Genomic DNA, 12,607 nt, shown 5'->3' with positions numbered 1-12,607 from the left:
TGGCAGGCAACAATCCACAGGGTCTCAAAGAGTCGGACATGACTGAGTGACTGAGCACACACGCACACATCCGGCATTATACTTTCCAGATCCCAGATGGTCTCTACTTATGTTATACAACAGAGCTATCTGACCCATTGCTCCTATGCAAGCTACTAAATTCTCTATGAAATTTTAATCCCTAAAATGATAATAGCCTGGTCTTTTACTGGACTAGGCAAAGTTAAGTTTGCTTTTAGATGGTGCACATCAGCCTAGCATTTTTGTATATAAATTATTCTTACTAATGGAGGCTATGATAAAGAAGCAAATTCCAATCAACAAACCTTACACATTCTTATTTTCTTTAGATCACACCTAAAGAAATGCAGTTTTCAGAAGAAAGTGACCCAGAAGAATATTAGGTTTGGGGACTAGCAAATGCAAAATAAGGAAAATCATATGTATTATTTGGGCTTCCCTGGTGGCTCAGTGGTAAAGAATCTGCCTGTCAATGCAGGAGAAATGGGTTCGATCCCTGGGTCAGGACTATCCTCTGGAGAAGGAAATGGCAACTAACTCCAGTATTCTTAGCTGGGAAATCCTATGGACAGAGGAGGCTAGCAGGCTACAGTTCATGGAGTTGCAAAAGAGTCAGACACAACTTACCAACTAAACAGCAACAACAAATATATATTATCTAGATATTGGGGCAAGTATAAATGCATCTTGATCAATGGAAAAAAGATAAAAGTTTAAACACATTTTCTTTCATTCTTTGAATGCTATGAAATGTTATCAAAATATTATAGTTGAAACAGAGGGAAGTTAGTTTATTTGTGTCCACTTCATAGTAACATCCTCTTCAAGTCCAAAACTGTATTTTGTTTCTATGGAAAATTTGTATCATTGTTTAAATAAATTATTCTTCAGATCACAAGTTGAGAAAAATTAAAAACCAGGATGTGAAGTTACAATAAAATATGTAGATATATGCTAAATATTGTGCATTTCACAGATTCCTTGGCAATCTTCTGATTGTTAAAATTTCTTCAGAAATAAATGCAGATGGCCAAGTTTTATCAAAGAATTTGTACATTTCCCTTTTCATACAGAAGTTTGTAAATACTATTTTACATATTACAGTAACACTGCATATATCTAAGGTCAAGAAAAGACCTGATCTCATCTCATTTAAACTGATATTCCTTATGTTTCTTGATGTTTCATCACATTTGGGAGGAATTGCAGATGAGCAAGTATTTGATAGTGCACAGAACCTACTTTTAACACTAAATTGTGTTATTTAAAAAATACAATTTTAAGTACAATAAAATGTTTGTGTGACATGAAAGTTTTCATGCAACTAGTTTTCATGCAAATAGGGATCAGATAACATCAATTTTTCAGTATGGCATTGAGCAGGGTAAAAAGTGGAAGAATATGGCCACAAAGTGCTATGGAGTGCAGTTTTGGTAGTAACAGCAAAGAAAGGGGCAAACTACTTTCAAACATGACCACAGTCTATTTCCCAACCCACATGCTCTTCTGCAATAACACCTTGACATTGTACATCAAAAAGTAGAGACTATTTCTCCACTTCACAGAACACGGTGGGCCCTGTTACTTCTTTAACAAACGCAAATAATTGCAGAAATAATGACATGCCAATTCCAAGCTTTGACCTCATCTGGGGATCTCCTGCTTCCTTTCTCTTAGAAGCCATGCAGCATGTAATAAGTGGCACTACCAAAGAGCACCATGCTGTAAAACTCCCAAATCAGACAGCCCAAGAGTGGGAGAAAATATTTTCAAATGATGAGACTGACAAGGAATTAGTCTCTAAAATTTACAAACAGCTCCTGTAACTCAATATCAAAAAACCAAATAACCCAATCATGGGCAGAAGACCTAAACAGACATTTCTCCAAAGAGGACATAAAGATGGCCAAGAGGCACATGAAAAGATGCTCAGTATCACTGATTATGAGAAAAGCAAATCAAAACTAAGATGAGTTATCACCTCACACTAGTCAGAATAGCCATCCTCAAAAAATCTACAAACAATAAATGCTAGCAGTGATGTGGAAAAAAGGGAACCCTTCTACACTGGTGATGGGAATGTAAATTGGTATAGTCACTATGGATAACAGTATGGAAGTTCCTTAAAAACTAAAAATAGAGCTATGATATGATCCAGCAATCCCATTCCTAGGCATATATCCAAAGAAAAACATGGTTCAAAAGGATATGTGCACTCCAGTATTCATTACAGCACTGTTTACAATAGCTAAGACATAGAAGCCACCTAAATGTCTATCAACAGATGAAAGGATAAAGAAGATATATAGTGGAATATTACTCAGCCATATAAAAGAATGAAATAATGCCATTTTCAACAACATAGATGGCCCTGGAGATTATCAAACTAAGTGAAGAAAGCCAGGCAAAGACAAATGTCATACCATATCACTTATACGTGGAATCTAAAAAAATGTGATACAAATGAACTTATTTATAAAACAGAAACAGACTCAAAGAACAAATTTATGGTTATTGTGGGGAGAGTTGGGGGGAGGGATAGATTGAAGTTTGGGATTGACGTGTACACTCTGCTATATTTAAAATAGATAAGTAACAAAGACCTACTGTATACCACAGGGAATTCTGATCAATATTTCATAATAACCTAAACATGAAAAGAATAGATACATGTATATGTATAACTGAATCACTTGGCTGTACACCTGAAACTAGTGCCACATTGTTAATCAACTATGTGTTTAATCACTCAGTCGCGTCTGACTCTTTGTGACCTCATGAACTGTAGCCTGCCAGGCTCCTCTATCCCTGGAATTCTTTAGGCAAGAATACTGGAGTGGTCATTCTCTTCTCCAGGGGGATCTGCCCAACCTAGGGATCGAACCCAAACCTCCTGAATTGCAGGTAGATACTTTACTGTCTGAGCTCACCATGGAAGCCCACGATTATGCTCCAATGTAAAATTATCTTTTTAAAAAAAGCCCAAGTCAGGTGGTTAAGACCTTTAAGGGTGAGAAACCACATGGAGAGGGAGAAAGAGAACAAGAAGCACTGAGATACTAGATGCGTGTGGGAAAAACTTATCTTGGATGCACATCTTTTAGCCCAGCTACCTGAGATAACATTATGTGGATCGAAAACTAACCTCCATCTAAGTTCTTCCCAAGGTCCTATGTACAAAAGTGTGAGCAAAGTAAAATGGCTGTTCTAAATCACTAAACTCTGAAGTAATGTTTTTCCCAGCAATAAATAATGGAAACAAATTATGTCTGAAATGAGGTTCTGAAACAAATAGCATTTTCACTGAGACTATAAAACAGGCAGAAGATAAAAGAGCCTTGAGAAGACTGTTAGTAAAGAATGAAGACATTGTTATCAGAGCTGGAGGAAAGACACCTTCTGTTAGAAATACCCTCTGTCATAATAAGATTCCAATATTATGGATGATTATTTGGCAACATTGTCACCTCTAACAACGTGGAAAATAGAATTATACCTACCTGCCATGCTTTGCTAAGGAGATTTCCAGGCAGAATGATGAAAGCACCAACTTTTTTTGGAGTCATGATAAAGAAATGAGTTTAAGGTGGAATTATAGAGGCTTCAAGGTAGTCTTTTTAGCCAGGGAAAAGATTATCAATATGAGAAATGGCCTCAGGGTAATGATAAAGTTTAGGATACAATGGTTACCAAAGAGGTAGGAGGAAGAGTAGGGATAAATTAGGAGTCTGAGATTAACATACACACACTACTATATATAAAATAAATAACCAACAAGGACCTATTGTATAGCACAGGGAACTATACCCATATTTTATAATAACCTAGATAGGAAAAGAATCAGAAAAAAAAGATATGTGTAGGTATAACTGAATCACTTTGCTGTATACCTGAAAGTAACACAACACTGTAAATCAACTATACTTCAAAAAAAAATAAAAATAAAATCAAAAGTAAAATGCTTGGACCACAAAAAAAAAAAAAAAAGATATAACAGTAAGACCCTTTGTTGAGAATTCAGGAAGATTTAAGGGTCTGCTCAAAGATTCTCTAGAAATAAACAATGAGGCCCTTAATTATCTTGAGGATATGGCTTTTATATGCTCAGCTAGACAAAAGGATTTTTATGGATCCTAAGGGCATTGTCCAATAGCACCCTGACTCTTGGAATAGAGGAACTTGGATCTAACAGATGGACAGATCTGACTTTTGTCTAATAAAGTGAACCCCGATGTTTTTAAGCAACTCCTAGCTTGTAAGACAATTTTACTTGTGAGTTTGGATTGAAAAAGACAGTTCAATTAAAAAAAAAAAAAGAAAGACCTCTAGGTCCTCAGTCTTCCAGGGCTGAAAGTAGGCTGAGAAAAACCACACAACTGCGAACACAGAGCAAAAGTCCAGAGAGCAGAGTCTATCTAGATCCACAGAGAATGTTTCTCAGGGAGTGGAATCAGAGCCTGTGTCAAGAAAAAGCCAGCATGTGCCTGGTTAATTCTCAGAAATGCTTTAGGACAATGATACTACATACATCTCATCTCACACCCCTCCACTTAGGGCTCTGGACCATTTATCACTTTATCCTACTCTTGCATTAGCATTGTATGCTGGGTGTGAGGAAGGTAGATAACTGCTCTCCAGGTCACAGTCTCAAGTTGAGAGTAACTACACTTGGGAAACCTCTGCCACATTTGGACCTAATTTAGATGGTGAGCTCCTGGACTTTGAGCAGCTGTCATGTTGGAAAGGGAACCTTGGGCTTTGAGGTGGCAGGAGTGTGTTTTACATGTGGATAGATGTGAAATGTAATGACCAGGGGACAGACTGGTAGGTAGGTACCCTTCATAAACAGGCTGCTGTTCATATAAAGAGGTGGAGTCTAATTCTCTGCTCTTCAAATATGATGGCCTAGTCCCAGTGGTTTAATTGGCTAATAGAGAATAATTGAAATGACATTCTGGAGCTTCTGAGGTTAGAATAGAAGAAACCTTTTAGTCCTGCATGAGCTTCTTGGAATCAACCCCATGTGGCATCATGTGGATCAGAGACAAACCTCCCACCCAAGTTCTTCCCAAATTCTTGACATAAAAAGTTGGGAATCAAGGAAAATGGTTGTTACAATATACTATATAGTATATGTAATAATCTAATCATATATAGTGTATACCATAGATAACCATCATAAATTATATGTAATGGTTATAACCCCTCCAAGAACTTAAGAGCTATGCTATTGGGATCCCCAAAGCCACATCAAAAGTCCATGTGTATGTGTTCCTGTCAAGACCCTGGAGGATTTCTCAGCCCACAGCTAGTCTAAATCTGGGAGATGTGAGGGAACCATCTTGGATATTCAACCCAGTTGAGACTTTAGTTGACTAAGGAGCCAAATCCTTTGCAGTATGGAAAACAAGACTTATACAAGGTTGCAAAAAGAAAGAAAGAAAAACTGAATTATTCACATGACTCATGGTCTGGGTAGTGCAAGTGTTTGCATATTCAATATTTCTAGAAATAACAATAACATATTTTAAGGTCATTTTCCTCTATTTTTATTTTAAAGTGAGATATGTAGAGAAAACACATGGGGAAGATATTTTCAGGATAAGGTGTTGGAAAGGCAAATATTTTAATGCACACCTTTTAAAACAAACACTTTCCATTTCTCTTTTCGAAATCTAATAGGTTTTAGGATTTGTCCCACTGGATGTTTCCAGCCTATGAAAACCCTCCCAGGATGACTGCAGTTCTTTAGGACTGAAACCAGCACAGCCTGAGGTTAACCACTTATCTGTGGTCTTTGGGATTCTTAGCAATGCTCTTGCTCCTAAAACTCCTGCTGCATTGGCAGTGCTCACATCCACCCCACATCCTGTTATCTTTCCTGGCATTTGCCATGTATGCCCAACTACACAGCTCTTCCTTCAGGCCACTGAATGATGAGGAACCTGCTTCTTTGTATTCCTCCCAGAACCTGGCCCAGTGATGCGTTCAAAATAGCTGTTCAGACAGCAGCTGAATGAGAGCATGTCTTCAAAATACAGAGAATGGAAAGTCACACTGCATTTTATTTCTACCTTGGGCAAGTGTTCTTTACATGTGCTTACCTGTTAGTCTCTGTTCCCAGAGAAGGATGGCACATTAGCAAGAATCATTGCTTCCAAAGAAAATTCCTAGCATTCATGATATCATTCTACCAAAAAGATACAGATGAAGGTTAGCAAAGGAGAAGTGACAGGAAGGTGGTTGTTCAAGGAAAGTTGGCTTTATTCACTCAGCTTCAAATCACAAAATGTCAAGAAAAGACCTGGGGGATCCTTGAAAGTGAAGATTGTGGAAGCAGAGGTCAGGTTATTAAGAAACATATGGGATAGAGAGTTTAGAGAAAGCAGGAAAACAAAGACTGGAGGATCAGCAAGAGCCAGAGGAGACATAAATGGCAACAGAGAACCAGTGACAGGTGGATGAGGAAAGGAGCCAGGTGAGTGGTGAATGCCAAGCTAGCAGAGGAGACCCTTATGTACATCTGCAAGTGTTCCCAGGCATTTCTGGAGGTAGTTTGTCACGTGGGTAATGCCAATCCACCATCCAACACAGATAAAAAGCTCTTCCTCAGCCTATCTATTCATAAAAAAAATTATATATCAACTGCCTATTGTGTGGGTCACAATAAACTGTGGAAAATTCTGAAAGAGATGGGAATACCAGATCATCTGACCTGTCTCTTGAGAAACCTGTATGCAGGTCAGGAAGCAACAGTTAGAACTGGACATGGAACAACAGACTGGTTCCAAATAGGACAAGGAGTACGTCAAGGCTGTATATTGCCCTCCTGCTTATTTAACTTATATGCAGAGTACATCATGAGAAACACTGGGCTGGAAGAAACACAAGCTGGAATCAAGATTGCCGGGAGAAATATCAATAACCTCAGATATGCAGATGACACCACCCTTATGGCAGAAAGTGAAGAAGAACTAAAGGGTCCCTTGATGAAAGTGAAAAAGTTGGCTTAAAGCTCGACGTTCAGAAAACTAAGATCATGGCATCTGGTCCCATCACTCCATGGGAAATAGATTGGGAAATAGATGGGGAAACAGTGGAAACAGTGTCAGACTTTATTTTTTTGGGCTCCAAAATCACTGCTGATGGTGATTGCAGCCATGAAATTAAAAGACGCTTACTCCTTGGAAGGAAGGTTATGGCCAACCTAGATAGCATATTTAAAAGCAGAGACATTACTTTGCCAACAAAAGTCCGTCTAGTCAAGGCTATGGTTTTTCCAGTGGTCATGTATGGATGTGAGAGTTGGACGGTGAAGAAGGCTGAGCGCCGCAGAATTGATGCTTTTGAACTGTGGTGTTGGAGAAGACTCTTGAGAGTCCCTTAGACTGCAAGGAGATCCAATCAATCCATCCTAAAGGAGATTAATCCTGGGTGTTCATTGGAAGGACTGATGTTGAAGCTGAAACTCCAATACTTTGGCCACCTCATGCGAAGGGTTGACTCATTGGAAAAGACCCTAATGCTGGGCGGGATTGGGGGCGGGAGGAGAAGGGGACGACAGAGGATGAGATGGTTGGATGGCATCACTGACTCGATAGACATAGGTTTGGGTAGACTCCGGGAGTTGGTGATGGACAGGGAGGCCTGGTGTGCTGCAGTTCATGGGGTCGCAAAGAGTCGGACACGACTGAGCAACTGAACTGAACTGATGATGAACTCAGCTTCCCAGTTGGCTCAGTGGCAAAGAATATACCTGCCAAGCAGGAGACATGAGTTCAATCCTTTGTTGGGAAGATCCCTTGGAGGAGAAAAATGGCAACCCATTTCAATATTCCTGCCTGGGAAATCCATGGACAGAGGAGCCTGGCGGGCTACAGTCCATGGGGTCACAAAAGAGTCGGACACAACTTAGAGACTAAACAACAACAACATGATGAAGTCATCACCAGGGTGCTCTGGATAGAGACATAGCTATACAGACCCAGTCATTCCTTTCACATAATTTATATTCTAGAGCAGATGTACTGAGTTGCATGCCAATCACCAGCCACACAGGCTTGCACAGATACTGAAGGGTGGGCAAAGAAAGTTCTTCTGGGGCTGTGACAGTTACCCCCAATTCAGGGGGTCATTCCATCTGCCTTTGTCTCATCTCAAGATGACCACCCAGTAGTTTCCAAATGGATGGCAGAAGGATCCTCACCCACGTAGAAGCGCACCAAGGAGCCAGTGGAGGCCAGCCTAAGATTCCTGTTCCATGAGAGATCTCACTGCATGGCATTGAGAAATCACACAGCTCAGCATGAGAAGATCTCCACCACTTGGTGGGGAGCTAGCGCTGCTCTGAGTCTGGCCCCGTGTCCCCTCAGTGAAGACTGAGCTGGTTAGAAACAGCTGCTCTTATCAGGGTGTCAAAGCAGAACTTTCTCCAGGGATTTCTGAATATGGAACAGGAACAGGAACATGGCCAGCTGAGTAATTTTGTCAAGAATAAAGAGACCAGGGCTTGTTGCCCTCCATGAAAGGTCAACTGTGCCCCTACCTGATTCAGAGGCTGGCTCTGTGGACCTGACGTGCTCCCTAAATCTCTTCTAAGCTCTCTACTCTGGTTTCAACCTAACCAGACACTCCCATTGTTCACGGCAGGTTACTATGCAGGCAGAGGCTGCTTCTAAATGATTCCTTTTTTGTAAAAAAAAGGGAAGAAAGAAAGAAAGAAAAGCCTACAAGCAACCAGTATTGACTGGCATTTCTCATAAGTTCAGTTTATAATGACAGCCTTCTTCCATCATGTGCATTGTTTGGTAGCTTCTTCTTATTGTCACCTGAATACTAATGAGAAACCTGTTCTCAATATCACAGCAATCGAGAGATTTTGAAATATAAACAGGGCCTAGAGAGAGGAACTGCCCATCACAAGCAAGATCTAAAGTAATGAGGTAGAAAAAAACCTCCAAACAAAGGAAAATGCATGCATCTTTCCTCATATGCAATCTATGGATGAAAAGTACTACTCTTCTTTTTTTTTTTTCAACATAATAGTTTAGTAAGCTGTGTAAGTTCTCATTCTGAGAAACAGTTAGTGGGTAGAATTTGAAATTTGGAATCTCTGCTTCATTTGTATCTCAGCTCTGTCACATGGTGGCTGTGTGAATTTGCATGATATATTTAATCACTTTTTTTCTATCTCAATTTTATCATCTACAAAATGGAGGAAATAATCTTACTATGGGGCTTCCCTGGTGGCTCTCTCTGTCTGCAATGTAGAAGATGCAGGTTTGATCCCTGGGTTGGGAAGATCACTTGGAAAAAGGAAAGGCTACTCACTCCATTATTCTTGCCTGGAGGATTCCATGGACAGAGGAGCCTGGCTGTCTACAGTCCATGGGGTCACAAAGAATAGGACACGACTGAGTGACTAACATTTTCACTTTTCAGTTCTACTATATTTGGAGCCAAAATAATATACAAGAGGTTTCTGACGTGCACTAAGCCCTCAAAAACTGCTAGTTAAACTGTCATATGAACAGTCACCTGAGCCAGGGATAAAGGTAGCTTCTGACCTGTGCTCATTCCCACTGGTATCAGCAGCCAACGGATGCAGGAAGCGAAACCCTTCACAGAATCTTGCCTTCCCAAGGCCTATTCATTCTCTTCCACATCCTCTGCATCTCCTCATTAAATGTCATAGATAGCTCCCACTCTCCAAATGGGCACTGGGAGGAAATAGAATTTCCCATTGCATGTGTGTGCATCTTAATAAATAAGACAAGGACAAAGAAAATAGGCTCTGCCAATATCCATACCGTCTTGAACCAACCCCCTCACTCCTCTAGTGTGGGAGTGCAACCTAGCAGGACCTTATGGGCCCTTCCCAAACCAACCCCCCAATCCCACGTCCTCCACCTGCCTCTTGACTGTAGAAAAATTTTAGCCTCTTAGGCCTTCTCTGGTTTCCCAAGAGTAAATTTAATCAGAGAAGTGAGGAAATGCAGAAAAGGAAACAGTCAAGCAAGGCAAGATAATAATAATTTAGCCATTAAACTTTTAGTTCCTCAAGGGCTAAAGATGATATTCTGAGACATATCCTTGGAGCTGTTTTGCAGATCCTGAAATCCCCACAGTGTGGAAGAAGTTAACTGTATGCTGCCCACAAACACGTAGACTCCAGACCAGGTGGAACCAGAAGGTTGATGACGTTGACTCCTGATTACTTCACCACCAACAAATCAGAACTTTCACAAGCTGATCACACACACCACATCACTCCCCTTCACCCTGGTTTTAAAAACCTTTCTCTGAAAACCTTCATGGAATTTGAGCCCTTTAAGCACGAGTTACCTGGACTCTTTAGGGCTTCCCTGGTGGCTCAGCAGTAAAGAATCCCCCTGCCAATGCAGAAACCGCCAGTTTGATCGTGGATCTCCAAGATCCCCTGGAGAAGAAAATGGCAACCCACTCCAGTATTTTTGCCTGGAAAATCGCATGGACAAAGCAGCCTGGTGAGCTATTACCATGGGGTCTTAAAGAGTTGGACATGACTTAGTGACTGAAGAACAACAATAGCCTGGACTCTGCAATAAACACCTCACTTTCCTTCACCATAACTTGGTGTTGGTAGATTGGTTTTACTGCATATAGGCAAGGGAACCCAAGTTGGGTTCTGTAAACAGGAGAAGCATATTTGATGGAGATTGTAAGAAGAATTTGAGAAAAGGGTAAGGTGGGATGAGATACCTCCACTAGTCCTCTTGTTTTAGCCATTTGTAATATTTGCAACTTAACACTGGATAACTGCCTAAATTTTTTAATTTAAAAAATAAATACACACAAAATAGGGAGCTTAAAAAGATATCTGATGGATAAGTCTAACTGCTGTTAAAACTAATAATGGCAGCACAAGATAACAACAAAAATGCTGGGTCTGAGACCTCTTCTGTGAGTTCCCTGGAAGGCTACCCAGTGTGCCATCATGGCTGCTGCTGCTGGTGAGCATGGGGCACCTCTCTGGTCTCCTCTCAAGGAAGAGCTTGCATTGAGGCTGCAAGGAGCTAACGGCCTCCAGACATTCCTCCAGCAAGGTCCGCTTCTCTTCTCCCCCAGGGTCCTAGCAATAACAGAGCACTGCCAGAGGATAGGGCCTGGCTATTTCTGCCCAATGCAATCCCTCTCCGAGGGCAGTCTCTGCTCTGGTGTGCCCTCTGGGGTGGTAGAGACACTTTCAGATGTACGACTTGGTCAGAGGTGCCCCCTGCTCAATCCTCCTTCTCCCACCCTCCGTCTCCCTACCTCCTCCTTCCCTGCCCCAGGAGTCGGCCTGGCACTACTGCACTGAGGTCTGAAGGATTTCTTTGCTGTATTGCTTCATTCTTCTTCTACCTTTCACAAGCCTTACCTCCCAATAAAGCTTGTGAACTTCTAACTTCAGCTCAGCCTCTGCTTCCTGGAGAACTCAAATGAGACAGAAGCAATCTCCTGGATCTGGAAATTGGGTTTTGCTTCCCTGGTGGCTCAGCTGTGAAGAATCTACCTGTAATGAGGAGACTGCCTGTCTCCAGCATTCTTGCCTGGGAAATCCCATGGTCAATGCAGACTGGGGTAGGCTACAGTCCATAGTGTCACAAGAGTTGGACACAGCTTAGGGACTAAACCACTCCCACAGAAACTGAATGGACTGGGTATCGATTCTTTTTTATTTTTTTATTTTTTTTACTTATTTAGTTGTCTACTTTTTGTTTCCTTGTATCTTTAATCATCAATGTTCCACTTATTTTCTGCAGATTTCTCATTGCTTGTATCAGAATTGTTTTTATATTATTGCTCACATAGAATCTTTGTTCATCACATCTTTACAATTCTTCCCTAACTTATCATCACACTAAACTGCTTTTCAAAAGATAAAGAACATGGAGTTATTTAATAAAATTATGTATTGATTTTTTTACTCTGCATCAGGCACTGCTAAGGTACTGAGGTATCTGCCTTGAGACTGACAGCCCAAGTGTCCCATATCTGTGACACTTTCATGAGTTTCATGAGGGAGGAGATAGATCACATAGCAAATCAACTGCCATCCTCAAGCACTGCTTGAACCTTCGCCAGGCTTGGTCCTTCACTTTATTCTCTGCTCTAATGTAACCTTACAGAGGTCCTCCATTCATATTCCAAGCAAACAGCTCTTTTCCTTTATCTCGCTGAGTCTTTCTTTCTTGCATTTGTTGCATCATCAGATAGAATCTAGAAAGATGGTACTGATGAACTTATTTGCAGGGCAGCAATGAAGATGCAGACATAGAGAACAGAGCTGTGGACACAGTGGAGGAAGGAGAAGGTGGGTTGAATGGAGAGAGTATCATGGAAACATATACACTACCATATGGAAAATAGATAGCCGGAGGGAATTTGCTGTATGAATACAGGGAGCTCAACCCAGGGCTCTCTGATGACCTAGAGGGGTGGAAAGGGGTACAGATGTGAGGGAAGTTCAAGAGGGAGGAGACATACATATACCTATAGTTGATTCATGTTTCTGTATGGCAGAGACCAACACAACATTGTAAAGCAACTATCTTCCAATTAAAAA

At 40.9% G+C, this 12,607-nt stretch overlaps 1 long non-coding RNA gene across 1 annotated transcript; it reads left to right on the top strand.

Moving 5' to 3' along the window:
• The first annotated feature begins 2,825 nt into the window (after positions 1–2,825).
• On the top strand, positions 2,826–10,631 carry LOC145520404 (uncharacterized). Its single transcript, XR_014064450.1, has 2 exons — positions 2,826–2,925; positions 5,704–10,631. It is a non-coding gene; the product is annotated as an uncharacterized LOC145520404 (long non-coding RNA).
• Positions 10,632–12,607: the final 1,976 nt, after the last annotated feature.

Source organism: Giraffa tippelskirchi, chromosome 9 (assembly GCF_054371585.1).
Source record: "Giraffa tippelskirchi isolate mGirTip1 chromosome 9, T2T-mGirTip1v1.2.pri, whole genome shotgun sequence".
NCBI classification, from domain to species: Eukaryota; Metazoa; Chordata; class Mammalia; order Artiodactyla; family Giraffidae; genus Giraffa; species Giraffa tippelskirchi.
The sequence above is the reverse complement of the archived record's forward strand: the minus strand, read 5'-3'. Positions and strand labels throughout refer to the sequence as shown.